At 44.0% G+C, this 16,479-nt stretch overlaps 1 protein-coding gene across 1 annotated transcript in view; it reads left to right on the forward strand.

Moving 5' to 3' along the window:
- Nucleotides 1–10,413: 10,413 nt before the first annotated feature.
- The window catches only part of LOC126260193 (uncharacterized), a 71,182-nt gene continuing 65,116 nt past the window's right edge, over nt 10,414–16,479 (forward strand). Inside the window, exon 1 of the mRNA XM_049957471.1 lies at nt 10,414–10,500. The gene's annotated coding sequence lies outside the window, so the exon portion shown is untranslated. The remainder of the gene's footprint in view (nt 10,501–16,479) is intronic.

The raw sequence follows: 16,479 nt of genomic DNA on the forward strand, positions 1-16,479 counted from the left end.
TATTCTCATTCGAATGTAATGAATTCCCTTGAGATGGAAATCATTCTCTTCCCAAATCAGCGAAGCACAATTCGTGTGAAACTCAGCTTGCCTTTATCTCACATGATATCCCGCGGTCCATGGATGAACAGCAACAGGCAGATTCCATATTCCTGGATTTCTGAAAAGCGTTTGACACGGTGCCCAACAGCAGACTGTTAACGAAGGTTCGATTAACGGAATAGGTTTTCAGATACGTGAGTGGCTCGAAGACTTCTTAAATAACAGGACGCAGTACGTTGTCCTCGACACACGAATGTACACCAGAAACAAGGCTATCGACAGTAGTGACCCAGGGAAGAGCGACAGGACCGCTGCAATTCTCTACACACAGGGTGAGTATAATTAAAGTTAAACTTTCAAAAGGCTGTGTAAATAGCACCACTGGTCAGAATGACATGAAATTACAGCGGAATATTATCGGAGGAGGGGGAATCATATGGCAGAGGAAAAAAAAAAAATAGTGTGAAAATTGATCAGTAGATGGCTTTGTATGTGTCAGAATATACAAGTTAAGTTCTAACAAAGGAGATAAAAGACATGAAAGTCAGGCCAAGAAGCCAAATAAGCTGAGCAAATGGAAAGGTCCTAACGAGAGGTAAGGATGTCCAACAAACAAAATTTTCAAATAAAAAAGGCAAAATAAGAAAACTAATCCGATTTCGCTAGCTGGATCCCTGACCATTCCTATGATTTTATCTCTTACTTCTCTGTGATTTGGAATGCATAGAAATCCGTGCTGATTGGCGCAGTGGTTAGCACAATGGACTCGCATTCTGAAAGAAGACGGTTCAAATCCCCTTCCTACCATCCAGATTTAGGTTTTCCTTTATTTCCCTAAATCGCTTAAAGCAAATGCTGGGACGATTCCTTTGAAAAGGACACGATCGACTACCTTCCCCATTCTTCCCTAAACAGAGCTTGTGCACTGTCTTTAATCACCTCGTTGTCGATAGCATGCCTAAAACTGGTACCATCGTTATGCTTTAGCAAAAGATCTTACGAGAATCTGAGGAAATTCTGGTCCTACGTAAAATCGCTAAACGGGCCGGGGCATCTATGCAGTCACTCATTGCCCACTCTGGCGTGAGTGCAGAAAGCTGAAGTTTTAAACATCACGTTTAAGAAATCGTTCTAGTAATAGTCAACCCTGGCGTACAGAAACAACTGAGAAAGTTGAAAAGAAAAAAGCCACCAGGTCTAGATGGAATCCTATTCAGTTTCACAAAGAGTACTTTACGGCATTGGCTCCATATATCTCTTGCGAAGCTCTCGCCCTTCCCAAAGACCGAAGAAATAACGGACCCGCAAAATTACAGATCAATATCGTGAACATCGGATTTCTGCAGAATTCTTGAACATATTCTCATTCGAATGTAATGAATTCCCTTGAGATGGAAATCATTCTCTTCCCAAATCAGCGAAGCACAATTCGTGTGAATCTCAGCTTGCCTTTATCTCACATGATATCCCGCGGTCTATGGATGAACAGCAACAGGCAGATTCCATATTCCTGGATTTCTGAAAAGCGTTTGACACAGTGCCCAACAGCAGACTGTTAACGAAGGTTCGATTAACGGAATAGGTTTTCAGATACGTGAGTGGCTCGAAGAATTCTTAAATAACAGGACGCAGTACGTTGTCCTCGACACACGAATGTACACCAGAAACAAGGCTATCGACAGTAGTGACCCAGAGAAGAGCGACAGGACCGCTGCAATTCTCTACACACAGGGTGAGTATAATTAAAGTTAAACTTTCAAAAGGCTGTGTAAATAGCACCACTGGTCAGAATGACATGAAATTACAGCGGAATATTATCGGAGGAGAGGGAGTCATACGGCAGAAGAAAAAAAAAATAGTGTGAAAATTGATCAGTAGATGGATTTGTATGTGTCAGAATATACAAATGAAAACAACTGTCATGCAAACGACTCACTGAAGTTGGTATAAACACCCTGGGTGCATGGGTTTTCCTCCCTCCGCGTCTGCGATGTTCACCATGACTTTCTCAATGCAAGATCGAACACGGCTTGTAAAGCTGTATTACAAGAATGATGACTGGATACATGTCGCTCTGCCCAAGTTCCGGACACTGAAGGGTTTGAGAAAAGGCGTTGTACCGATGACGGTTGTGGTTCTTATGACACCCCAATTACAGAACCCCTAATAAACAACCTTTTGTTGTAAAAGAAATAGGAAAATTAGTGAGCCTGTCAGTGACGGCAGATGCTGACGACAAAAATTACACTAGTGATAATTTGAGCAACAGATATGCCATGTGAATGATAATATTTATCATGAATTAGAGACAACGAGATAATATGATAGGATACGCAACAAAAACATCGAAGAAAGAATTGCAAAATATTTAATAACGAAGGTTAACGCTTAGATGTTAAATTGGCCAAAGATAACATTTACCATAGAAGAGAGTTGTAGCCGCGGTCGAAAAGAAAGTTCGATGTGACTACATTGTAACTCGGACATGGAAATGTTAACTTCAGTTGCTATCTAGTCGCTCTCTAGTACTATTGCGATAGGTATGCATGTGAGCGCTACTGGATTGTTTTAAGCTAATCGGAAGTTTGAAAGTTTTGCGATATAGACTGAAGTATTATTCAGAAGTCATACTAAAGCAAAGTCATCTTTCAACGTTAGCAAGATAACGGGATACGGAGATTCGCGACAAAAGTAAATAGTGTGAGATTTGTGATGGGACTTAGCCTTCGTGATACTGAATAAGCACGAACATTCAAGGACATTGAAAAGGGAAGTTCGCCGACAGAAAAACAATTATTAGTCTCGAGTAGGTAACAGACAAACGCAAACACGAAGAACGTACATTTGCGCCGTGTTGTCAGAAGTTGTCGTCAACGACAGGATTACTGGTGCAAACGGAAGCAATTCGCTGAATGAGAAATTGGTGTGCCTGCTTAGCGTAGGGACAATTAATTACAAGGAACAATAAAATTGGATTTAAACTTTAATTATTCGTGTCGCCTACATAATTGAATAGACATTATCATCTGTATTAGTGAAAATTAATTGACTATTAGAATATTATGAAGTGAAAAGTGAATTCATGATTATTTAACAGTGAACAGTCATCGATTTGTCCCAAGATTACGACGTATTTTGAACATTGCTTAAGTATATGCTATCTCTGGAATTACGTAGTGTAGTTATTGAACTCGCGACGTAGTGACGTCTTGATGACGGGATAACAATTTATTAACTTAATCTCCTCGCAATTCCATAACGTGGTCACTACTTGGGTGATGAGTTGAAGATTCAAGACTTTATATCATTAATATTCAACATCCATTATCTAACCGGGCATAATAAAAAGAAGAACTACAACTAGCTAGTTCGCGCAAGCTGAAAGGTCTGTTGCGGACTCACAGCACATGAAAGCTGGTGGTCATCATTTCAGGTCAAAGGAGTCATCGCCTCATCGAGTTGTGCAATTGACGCGTTTATCAGTGAAGAAGGAAGAGTGGCTTACACACTCCGAGGTGCTGCTCTATCGAAATATTGACATTAATCAAGAAAGACGGTATCTGAAATATGACCAAACCACGCGAGGAATTTCTATTTTTCTACTAGTTACAGGTTGGCGTTGTCGTGAGTGACGGACGCCGTTTCACGTCATACTGACTGGGACAACCATCACCACCGAGACGTGTCAGCTTTAAGGAGACGCAGACGCCACAGTCTGGAGAAAATGATTCGGAAATTCGAAAAGACGGGTTCTTTTGGTGTGGAACCTGGTAGAGGGAGGAAATGAATTGATTCGACGTCAGTGGAAGCAGTGGCCATGCAATGCAGGAGGAGAAGATTGGTGGTGTGCAATCCTGTAGTGCACGGAGAATTTCCCAGACATTGGACATACCCGTGGGCACTGTGTGTGAAATCCTATGAAACATCCTTCTTTGCCATGCGTTCAGAATTACCCACGTGCACGATTTGCTTCCTGTTCACCTGCCAGCAAGAGAGTCCTTTGCTTTAGAATTTCTTGCTCACATGGAAGTGGAATATGATTGGCCGTGAAAGATTTTGTGGACAGGCGGATGCACACTTCTACATCTACATCTACATCTATACTCCGCGAGCCACCTTACGGTGTGTGGCGGAGGGTACTTATTGTACCACTATCTGATCCCCCCTTCCCTGTTCCATTCACGAATTGTGCGTGGGAAGAACGACTGCTTGTAAGTCTGCGTGTTTGCTCTAATTTCTCGGATCTTTTCGTTGTGATCATTACGCGAGATATATGTGGGCGGTAGTAATATGTTGCCCATCTCTTCCCGGAATGTGCTCTCTCGTAATTTCGATAATAAACCTCTCCGTATTGCGTAACGCCTTTCTTGAAGTGTCCGCCACTGGAGCTTGTTCAGCATCTCCGTAACGCTCTCGCGCTGACTAAATGTCCCCATGACGAATCGCGCTGCTTTTCGCTGGATCATGTCTATCTCTTCTATTAATCCAACCTGGTAAGGGTCCCATACTGATGAGCAATACTCAAGAATCGGACGAACAAGCGTTTTGTAAGCTACTTCTTTCGTCGATGAGTCACATTTTCTTAGAATTCTTCCTATGAATCTCAACCTGGCGCCTGCTTTTCCCACTATTTGTTTTATGTGATCATTCCACTTCAGATCGCTCCGGATAGTAACTCCTAAGTATTTTACGGTCGTTACCGCTTCCAATGATTTACCACCTATGGCATAATCGTACTGGAATGGATTTCTGCCCCTATGTATGCGCATTATATTACATTTATCTACGTTTAGGGAAAGCTGCCAGCTGTCGCACCATTCATTAATCCTCTGCAGGTCTTCCTGGAGTACGTACGAGTCTTCTGATGTTGCTACTTTCTTGTAGACAACCGTGTCATCTGCAAATAGCCTCACGGAGCTACCGATGTTGTCAACTAAGTCATTTATGTATATTGTAAACAATAAAGGTCCTATCACGCTTCCTTGCGGTACTCCCGAAATTACCTCTACATCTGCAGATTTTGAACCGTTAAGAATGACATGTTGTGTTCTTTCTTCTAGGAAATCCTGAATCCAATCACAAACCTGGTCCGATATTCCGTAAGCTCGTATTTTTTTCACTAAACGTAAGTGCGGAACCGTATCAAATGCCTTCCTGAAGTCCAGGAATACGGCATCAATCTGCTCGCCAGTGTCTACGGCACTGTGAATTTCTTGGGCAAATAGGGCGAGCTGAGTTTCACATGATCTCTGTTTGCGGAATCCATGTTGGTTATGATGAAGGAGATTTGTATTATCTAAGAACGTCATAATACGAGAACACAAAACATGTTCCATTATTCTACAACAGATTGACGTAAGCGAAATAGGCCTATAATTATTCGCATCTGATTTATGACCCTTCTTGAAAATGGGAAAGACCTGCGCTTTCTTCCAGTCGCTAGGTACTTTACGTTCTTCCAGAGATCTACGATAAATTGCTGATAGAAAGGGGGCAAGTTCTTTAGCATAATCACTGTAGAATCTTAAGGGTATCTCGTCTGGTCCGGATGCTTTTCCGCTACTAAGTGATAGCAGTTGTTTTTCAATTCCGATATCGTTTATTTCAATATTTTCCATTTTGGCGTCCGTGCGACGGCTGAAGTCAGGGACCGTGTTACGATTTTCCGCAGTGAAACAGTTTCGGAACACTGAATTCAGTATTTCTGCCTTTCTTCGGTCGTCCTCTGTTTCGGTGCCATCGTGGTCAACGAGTGACTGAATAGGGGATTTAGATCCGCTTACCGATTTTACATATGACCAAAACTTTTTAGGGTTCTTGTTTAGATTGTTTGCCAATGTTTTATGTTCGAATTCGTTGAATGCTTCTCTCATTGCTCTCTTTACGCTCTTTTTCGCTTCGTTCAGCTTTTCCTTATCAACTATGATTCGACTACTCTTAAACCTATGATGAAGCTTTCTTTGTTTCCGTAGTACCTTTCGTACATGATTGTTATACCACGGTGGATCTTTCCCCCCGCTTTGGACCTTAGTCGGTACGAACTTATCTAAGGCGTACTGGACGATGTTTCTGAATTTTTTCCATTTTTGTTCCACATCCTCTTCCTCAGAAATGAACGTTTGATGGTGGTCACTCAGATATTCTGCGATTTGTGCCCTATCACTCTTGTTAAGCAAATATATTTTCCTTCCTTTCTTGGCATTTCTTATTGCACTTGTAGTCATTGATGCAACCACTGACTTATGATCACTGATACCCTCTTCTACATTCACGGAGTCGAAAAGTTCCGGTCTATTTGTTGCTATGAGGTCTAAAACGTTAGCTTCACGAGTTGGTTCTCTAACTATCTGCTCGAAGTAATTCTCGGACAAGGCAGTCAGGATAATGTCACAAGAGTCTCTGTCCCTGGCTCCAGTTCTGATTGTGTGACTATCCCATTCTATACCTGGTAGATTGAAGTCTCCCCCTATTACAATAGTATGATCACGAAACTTCTTCACGACGTTCTGCAGGTTCTCTCTGAGGCGCTCAACTACTACGGTTGCTGATGCAGGTGGTCTATAGAAGCATCCGACTATCATATCTGACCCACCTTTGATACTTAACTTAACCCAGATTATTTCACATTCGCATTCGCTAATAACTTCACTGGATATTATTGAATTCTTTACTGCTATAAATACTCCTCCACCATTGGCGTTTATCCTATCCTTGCGGTATATATTCCATTCTGTGTCTAGGATTTCGTTACTGTTCACTTCCGGTTTTAACCAACTTTCCGTTCCTAATACTATATGCGCACTATTTCCTTCAATAAGAGATACTAATTCAGGAACCTTGCCCTGGATACTCCTGCAGTTTACCAATATTACGTTAACTTTTCCTGTTTTTGGTCTCTGAGGACGGACGTTCTTTATCAACGATGATAATGTTCTCTCTGGTAAGCCGTCAGGTATTTTATCGTTTCGCCCAAGGGGGGGGGGGGTCCCTCTAACCTAAAAAACCCCCGTGTGCACGCCACACGTACTCTGCTACCCTAGTAGCTGCTTCCGGTGTGTAGTGCACGCCTGACCTGTCTAGGGGGGCCCTACAGTTCTCCACCCAATAACGGAGGTCGATGAATTTGCAACCATTATAGTCGCAGAGTCGTCTGAGCCTCTGGTTTAGACCCTCCACACGGCTCCAAACCAGAGGACCGCGATCGACTCTGGGCACTATGCTGCAGATATTAAGCTCAGCTTGCACTCCGCGTGCGATGCTGGTTGTCTTCACCAAATCAGCCAGCCGCCGGAAGGAACCAAGGATGGCCTCAGAACCCAAGCGGCAGGCGTCATTCGTTCCGACATGTGCTACTATCTGCAGCCGGTCACACCCAGTGCGTTCAATAGCTGCCGGAAGGGCCTCCTCCACATTACGGACGAGACCCCCCGGCAAGCACACCGAGTGCACACTGGCATTCTTCCCCGACCTACCCGCTATTTTCCTGAGGGGCTCCATAACCCGCCTAACGTTGGAGCTCCCTATAACTAATAGGCCCGCCCTCTGTGACTGTCGGGACTTCCATCTGAAAGGATATGGCAACAGACAGTTTTCGAATATTGGCAACGGAAAATCCACAGGCAATTCAATCAGTACCACTTCAACCTCAAAAGGTGACTGTGGTGCGGGTTTACGGCATCATTTATTACAGGGCCATATTTTTCCTAAGAGGCAGGTGCTTCCTGTCCTGTTACCTGCACCGTAGCTGGCAAGCGCTACGCATTCCAACTCCCCAACAGCGTGGATGTGTGGATGGGATCATTTTTATGCAAGATGGCTTACCTCCGTACATTACAAATCCAGTTAAGCAACTACTGAACCGTCATTTCGGAAATGCTATAATTATCAGCCGCCATTTCGCTACAACCTGGCCGTCCTGATCACCTGATCTTAATCCGTGTTACTTCTGGCTGTGGGGCTATCTGAAAGATGATGTGCTCAGTGTTCCGATTGCAAACTTGGCTGCATTGAAGGCACGCATTGCGCAATACATTCTGAACGTGGCCCCGAAAACACTTCGATTAGTTGTGGATCATGCTCGATTTCAACCTGTTGCAGAAAACGGTGAACAGCATATAGAACATGTTTTGCGGCGGTCACAAGGAAATCAGTAATCCGATTTGATTTTGACTGATGCTTTTTAGGCGCTTTTTGGCCTCAGGACAATTAAAAACCGTTGTGATTGATGCTTTTTATGCGGTTTTGGCCTCAGGACCATTAAAACTCGATTTTTCCCATCCGATGTGATATGACCATGCCGTGGTGGATAGGCTTACGTAACTAACAATATCACGCCTGTACACCCTTGCACACGGAGTAGTACAGTTTGTTTAACGTCAAACGTACACCTTAGGCATTGTTGTATGATTTATGTGTCATTTGCAGTCGACCACTACTAAATTATGATGCTTACAGCGCCATCCATTACTACATTTTGTAACTATTTATTTTTCTTCTGCCATACGTTTTCCCCCTTCTCCGATAGTATTCCGTTGCACTTTGACATCATTATGACCAGTGGTGTTATTTCTATAGCGGTTTGAAAGTTTATTTATAATCACCCTGTACATCCCTGGAGGAGAGGCAACGTTCTCTTCGAGCAAGACTACTGAGAAAATTTAGAGAACCGACATTTGAAGCTGACTGCAGAACGATTCTACTGCAGCCAACGTATATTTCGTGTAAAAACCATGAAGATAAGAGAAATTAGGACTCGTACGGAGCCACATGTATTGTATGAAAACACAGAGAGCGTGAGGATTGGGAACAGTTGGGCAGAAGAATTCGAGGTGAATAAAAGTCTGCGGCAGGGGTGTGGGCTGTCGCCGATCTTTTTTAAGCTGTATCTAGTACCAATCCTGCAGATTTGGATTAGAAAATGCCAGGTAATTGGAGTGGCAGTAGAAGACAGCAAGATATTTAGCTTTTATTTTGAGGATGACGAGATAGTACGAGCCAAAAATGAAGATAATCTAAGCCATGTGACAAGAAAGATAAAGAGGAATACAGTTTGTTAGTAAATGCTCAAATGTGTGTAAAATCTTATGGGACTTAACTGCTAAGGTCATCAGTCCCTAAGCTTACACACTACTTAACCCAAATTATCCTAAGGACAGACACACACACACACCCATGCCCTCCGCCGGGACCAGCCGCACAGTCTATGACTGCAGCGCCTTAGACCGCTAGGTTAATCTCGCGCGGCAGTTTGTTAGTAATTTGGAGAAGTACTAGTAGTTGTGTAAAAGCCAAAATATCTTGGGGTATTATTTACTAAAGAGGGGACAAGCAGTGATGAAACCACAAGTAGGATTAATTAAGGATGAGCTATAACAAGGGCTATAAACTCTGTTCCGTAGAACAAAAAGATAAGAAAAACAACGAAGTAGGGAATGTATAAGATTACAGACAAGAGCTTATCAATAGACTGAAGCTCAAGCTGAACTAGGATGTATAGGATAAGAAATGACGTGGTCTAACAAAGGATGAAAATGGATAGGGATATCTGTGACGACGTCCAACAGAACCAGCTAACGGGGTTTGGCCATGTGAATAGGGTGGAGACGGGACGGCACATAGGACGCTGCTATGGATACCACCACAGCGGAAGAAAAGTGGTCGCCCACGGCGCAACTGGCAAGGCGATGTGGAGGAGACAAAGGGAGCAAGGAATGTGAACCTTGAGAAAAGCAAAGACAGAAGACGATGGCGACGGGTGGCGAGGATTCGGCGCCAGTATAGATGATCCGCAAGAAGAAGAAGAAGGAGACGGAGGCATATTGATAGAAGTTTTCACTCGCTCTGTTTGCGATTGAAACAGGACAGTAAATGCCTAGTGGTGGTGCAAGATACCCTCCGCCAAGCACCATGCGCTAGGTTGTGGAGTACGTATGTGGATGTAGACGCAGAAACTCTTATCTTCGTTCTCCTTGTAGGTTCCTCGTATGGCCTGCTGAGCAAGTCCAGAGGACGACAACGACATACCACGTGTAATAGTTACGCGTAGGAAACGAGTGTCACATTAGAACCGATCCTCGGTTGCTGACAAGTTCTTTTAATTTTTGAGATTAGTTGCCCACGGAGTTAAGCGTTGAGACCACTCCCCTCCCAGTGCGGCCGACTCCGTGCGTAAAGAGGAGGCGTGCGACAAGAGGGCGGCGCGGCGCGGCGCGGCGCGCTAAGCTGATTGCGCGGCCCGCGACGTCAGCGGCCAGGCTCGGCTCAGCAGGCGAGCCGGTCTGCAGCGTCAGCGGCGCCGTCAGCAGCGCCACCTGTAATCCCGCCTCAAAGGCGGCTGGCAGCTGGCAAACAGCCGCCCCGCCGCCGCCCCGCGTACCGCATCGGCGAATGAGCCGCTCCGCTGCTCCTTGACACACGCACCACGCACCTGCGTACAGTGCAGCGACACGCCAGTCACAGGTAAGCGCCATACCTCGCTGTAAAAATCAGTGTGCCACGAACGCCGACACGGTCATTAATTTAGAGACTTATAGTACACGTTCATGTTACGCAATTTACTGTTCTACTGTAGCAGCAAGCAAATTTCTCTCTTTTTTTAAGGCTGAATAACAAGTGCACTGTTTTTGTTCAGATGGTTCAAATGGCTCTGAGCACTATGGGACTTAACATCTGAGGTCATCAGTCACCTAGAACCTAGAACTACTTAAACCTAGCTTGTTCAGATGATTTTGTTTCTTTCAAACTAGTTTTCGGCTTATTAGGCCTTTTTCAGGAAACAACTGACTGGCGAGTGAAAGGGACACTGGATCTTAGATAGGCAAAAACTATAAGCAAAGATACAGTCACTTCCTTAGAGTGTTATGCCTCTCGGGTTAATGACGATAGTTCGTGAACCGATCAGCTTGGACGTGGTTTTTAGGGTGTTTCTCACATTCAATTAGGTAAATACCGAGCTGGTACCCGTTTTCCGCCATCAGTTACACAACGCAAATATTTATGAAATGTCTTCACACTTGAACATGTGCTGTGCTCTAGACGTTGACAGGTGGGATGTACGGATTCCGTCGCGGGGGGAGTGACATCCGGCCACCCACGTTAAGTAACACTGCCTTAACCCATCTCCGATTTCTCTGCAGTCGCTGTAACCAGTGGCCCTACGGTGTTGCAACGTGTATGGACGAGTTTCACGTCTGTAACGTCCTGAAAGCCATCAGACTCAAAGCATGGTGCTACGCTAACAGCACCTGGCGAAGAGGCCGCCGAGTGACATTCTGCATCATCATTGGAAGACGTTCCCAGACACATCTTGCTATTCAGGTTTCTCAGTCAGTCTCTATATGTTCTCGAAATTTATCAGAATTGCCACACGCTGAATATAAATCACCTGGCACACAACGCCTGTATTTATGAAGCTGCTTGCAGACCATTCAGTTCCGTTCAGTGAGTTGACAATGTTAGAAACATGTTTACAAAAGCCAGGAAAAATTACAGATGATCACTGCCTAGTGTGAGTAGTAATAGTTCGCACGAACATTTGTGAATTGCTATTCTTGCTCCTAATTCATATTCATATTTTAGATATCACTTTCGTCATATATCATGGACTTCTGAAGAGCTCTAGAATCCTTCTAAATTGGAGAAACACCATTCTCGTATCCGTGCTCCTCTGCGTGCAATGTCATGCGAAGTCTCTAAGAAAATTTGTCTTATTGACCCTAGTTAATTGAATGCACAACGAAAATTAATATGCAGACTTCGACATGATGACATGGGGAACAGATTTCACTACACGTTTGTCACACAGTTTCTAAGCAGGATCCTCTTTCTATCAGCGCCTCACTGGGAAGATAGGAATTAGTTGGAATATGTCTGGGGGAAGAGGAAAAGTGAATCGTATTCTATGGAATAGACATTATTTAAAGGCGATGTTCTTCCCTCGCTCAACACACATCGTGTAGCAAGAGACAAATCTAATCAGTATGACTTCTTCAGGTGAAATTATTGTTTACACAGAAAAAGCTTTACATTTGACATCACCACTGGGTATTTGGGTGATACGGTTACTTGTGTCTCAAAGCACGCGATAATTCATGCGAACGAAAACTACGGTGTGTACATAACAGCATGCACTTCTAGTACTATTCTGTTATTCTTCTAAAACCGCATGAAACGTCATTTCTGCAAAGCCTGACACAGGCAAATTTAGGTACACGAACAGATATTCGTTCGGCTCAATGAAATTAAAATTTATCGATCGGTCAGTCTTCTAGCGAAAAGAGACCTGTTGGAGCTCCATGTGGTGGTCGGTACTACACAGATGTGCCAGTCCAACCTGCATTCCCATACAAGAAATTGAATTAGGATTACAATGATGAAAATGGAAAACAGAATACGAAAGAAGCTCGAAGTGTAGAGACAAAATATAGACAGTGCAATCGCGATGCACAGAAAATTGTTTCATCATTATATAAAGAAAGGCTGTTACAGTTAAACAGCACCAGTGACGCACTGACTCATTAGTTCATGGTTTAATAAAATACCTACACAATCTAAATGTCATTTTTAAAATGACATTGCTCGAAGAAAATTCTTTTTCTCTTTGTTAAAAATTTAGTTACTTTAGCTAGCCTCTGTTGTTGATGATACCGGGGTATCGTAAGGAGGGGCGGTCGGTGGGGGGGATATTAGCCTACATCTGACTGCGCTCACGGGTAGTGGTCTCGCGAAGTTTGGAAACCACTGATTTAGCTGACAGTGGTTAGTCATTTTCTGTCGTCCTAGCTATATAAATTTACCCACAACGTTATTCTGAAAACTGCACCATACTCGCATCAATCGAGAACGGAAATAGCGGTAGAGAAATTTTAGGAAGGTCACAAACAGAAACAGAAATTTAGTGTTCGTAAACGATTTATTTCGTGGAGGGGGTATTGCGAGTAGATTGATTTTGATCCTTCGGTATTTTTCTAAAACACTTCGGACCAAGTTCGGAGGGACAGAGATATATTCAACATCCGATTATCTTCACCAAATTCCAATACAGACTGGTGGTCCAATTCTATTGTGTCGTCCACAGTAGGTTAAACACATATGTTCTACGCTGCCTACAAAGGAGACACCGCATACAACTTGTGGCTCATATAAAAATATCACGCACTGTTATTTTTAATATTCTATAAGGGGCGATCAAAAAGTTTCCGTTAGAACACCGCACTGACCCCTTACGTGCATGTCGGTGCTCATATACACGCACTGGAGTCGCCCTCGGTTGCATTGATGCTGCAGAAATCCTGCAAATGTAAATCTTGTATTGTGTTTTATATTGCATTCATTTCCAAATAAAATTAATTAGCACCATAAGAAGCAAGTTTGTTTTAACATTCGTACCATTACATTAAGTTAACCTATTATTGATAGCGTAAACGTTTTTTGTGTCATCTGGCTTCTGACTGGTTTGATGCGGCCCGCCACGAATTCCTCTACTGTGCCAACCTCATCATCTCAGAGTAGCACTTGGAAGCTACGTCCTCAATTATTTCCTGGATGTATTCCAATATCTCCCTTCCTCTACAGTTTTTGCCTTCTACAGCTCCCTCTAGTAACATGGAAGTCATTTCCCGCTTAACAGATATCCTGTCATCCTGACCCTTCTCCTTGTCAATGTTTTCGACACACTCCTTTCGTCTCCGATTCTGCGCAGAATCTCCTCATTCTTTTCTTTATCAGGCCACCTTATTTTCAATATTCGTCTGAAGCATTCGTCCCAAATGCATCGATTCTCTTCTGTTCTGGTTTTCCCACAATCCAGGTTTCACAACCATACAATGCTTTGCTGCAAACGTATATTCTCAGGAATTTCTTCCTCAAATTACGGCCTATGTGTGATACTAGTAGACTTCTCTTGGCCAGGAATGCCTTCTTTGCCAGTGCTAGTCTGCTTATAATGTCCTTCTTGCTCCGTCCGTCATTGGTTATTTTGCTACCTAGGTAGCAGAATTCCTTAACTTTATCCACTTCGTGACCATCAAATGGTTCAAATGGCTCTAAGCACTATGGGACTTAACATCTGAGGCCATCAGTCCCCTAGACTTAGAACTACCTAAACCTAACTAACCTAAAGACATCACATACATCCATGCACGATGCAGGATTCGAACCTACGGCCGTAGCAGCAGCGCGGTTCCTGACTGAAGCGCCTAGAATCGCTCGGCCACAGTGGCCGGCCATGACCATCTAGTTGTTCTCATTTCTGCTACGTATCATTACTTTCGTCTTCCGTTGATTTACTCTCAATCCATATTCTGTACTCATTAGGTTGTTCATTCCCTTCAGCAGATTCTGTAACTCGTCTTCACTTTCACTCAGGACAGCAATGCCGTCACCGAATCGGTATCATTGATATCCTTTCACCTTGAATTTTAATTCCACTCCTGAACCTTTCTTTTATTTCCATCATTGCTTCTTTAATGCGCAGATTGAACAATAGGGGTAAAAGCCCACATCCTTGTTTTACACCCATTTTAATCCGAGCTCTTCATTCTTGGTCGTCCACACTTATTTTTCCGTCCTGGATCGTGCACATATTGTATATTACCTGTCTCTCCCTACAGCTTACCCCTATTTTTCTCAGAATTTCGAACATTTTTTACCATTTTACATTGTCGAACGCTTTTTCCAGGTCGACAGATCCTATGAACGTGTCTTGCTTTTTCTTTAGTATTGCTTCCATTATCAACCGCAGTGTCAGAAATGCCTCTCTGGTGCCTTTACCTTTTCTAAAGCCAAACTGATCGTCATTTAGCATATGCTCAGTTTTAGGTTCCATTCTTCTGTGTGTTATTCTTGTCAGCAATTTGGATGCATGAGCTGTTTAGCTAAATGAGCGATAATTCGCGCGCTTGTCAGTTCTTGCAGTCTACGGAATTGTGTGAATGATATTTTTCCGAAAGTCAGATGTTATGTTGCCAGACTTACACATTCTGCACACCAAAGTGAATAGTCTGTTCGTTTCCTCTTCCCCAATAATATTAGAAATTCTGATGGAGTGTTATTTATCCCTTCTGAATTATTTGAGCTTAAACACTCCAAAGCTCTTTTAAATTCTGATTCTAATACTGGATCCCCTATATCTTCCAAGTCGATTCCTGTTTCTTCTCCTATCAAATCAGAAATACTGTATCTTCCCAATCATAGAGGCCATCATTGTACTCCTTCTATCTATCTATTCTCTCCACTGCATTTAACAGCAGAATCTCCGTTGCACTCTTAATGTTACCACCCCTGCTATTAATGTCACCGAAGGCTGTTTTGACTTTCCTGCATGCTGAGTCTGTCCTTCCGTCAGTCTTTTCTTTTTCGATTTCTTCACATATTTCATGTAGCCATTTCATCTTTGCTTCCCTGCACTTGCTATTTATTTCATTCCTCAGCGACTTGTACACTCCTGGAAATTGAAATAAGAACACCGTGAATTCATTGTCCCAGGAATGGGAAACTTTATTGACACATTCCTGGGGTCAGATACATCACATGATCACACTGACAGAACCACAGGTACATAGCCACAGGCAACAGAGCATGCACAATGTCGGCACTAGTACAGTGTATATCCACCTTTCGCAGCAATGCAGGCTGCTATTCTCCCATGGAGACGATCGTAGAGATGCTGGATGTAGTCCTGTGGAACGGCTTGCCATGCCATTTCCACCTGGCGCCTCAGTTGGACCAGCGTTCGTGCTGGACGTGCAGACCGCGTGAGACGACGCTTCATCCAGTCCCAAACATGCTCAATGTGGGACAGATCCGGAGATCTTGCTGGCCAGGGTAGTTGACTTACACCTTCTAGAGCACGTTGGGTGGCACGGGATACATGCGGACGTGCATTGTCCTGTTGGAACAGCAAGTTCCCTTGCCGGTCTAGGAATGGTAGAACGATGGCTTCGATGACGGTTTGGATGTACCGTGCACTATTCAGTGTCCCCTCGACGATCACCAGTGGTGTACGGCCAGTGTAGGAGATCGCTCCCCACACCATGATGCCGGGTGTTGGCCCTGTGTGCCTCGGTCGTATGCAGTCCTGATTGTGGCGCTCACCTGCACGGCGCCAAACACGCATACGACCATCATTGGCACCAAGGCAGAAGCGACTCTCATCGCTGAAGACGACACGTCTCCATTCGTCCCTCCATTCACGCCTGTCGCGACACCACTGGAGGCGGGCTGCACGATGTTGGGGCGTGAGCGGAAGACGGCCTAACGGTGTGCGGGACCGTAGCCCAGCTTCATGGAGACGGTTGCGAATGGTCCTCGCCGATACCCCAGGAGCAACAGTGTCCCTAATTTGCTGGGAAGTGGCGTTGCGGTCCCCTACGGCACTGCGTAGGATCCTACGGTCTTGGCGTGCATCCGTGCGTCGATGCGGTCCGGTCCCAGGTCGAC

Source organism: Schistocerca nitens, chromosome 5 (genome assembly GCF_023898315.1).
Source record: "Schistocerca nitens isolate TAMUIC-IGC-003100 chromosome 5, iqSchNite1.1, whole genome shotgun sequence".
Taxonomy (NCBI): domain Eukaryota; kingdom Metazoa; phylum Arthropoda; class Insecta; order Orthoptera; family Acrididae; genus Schistocerca; species Schistocerca nitens.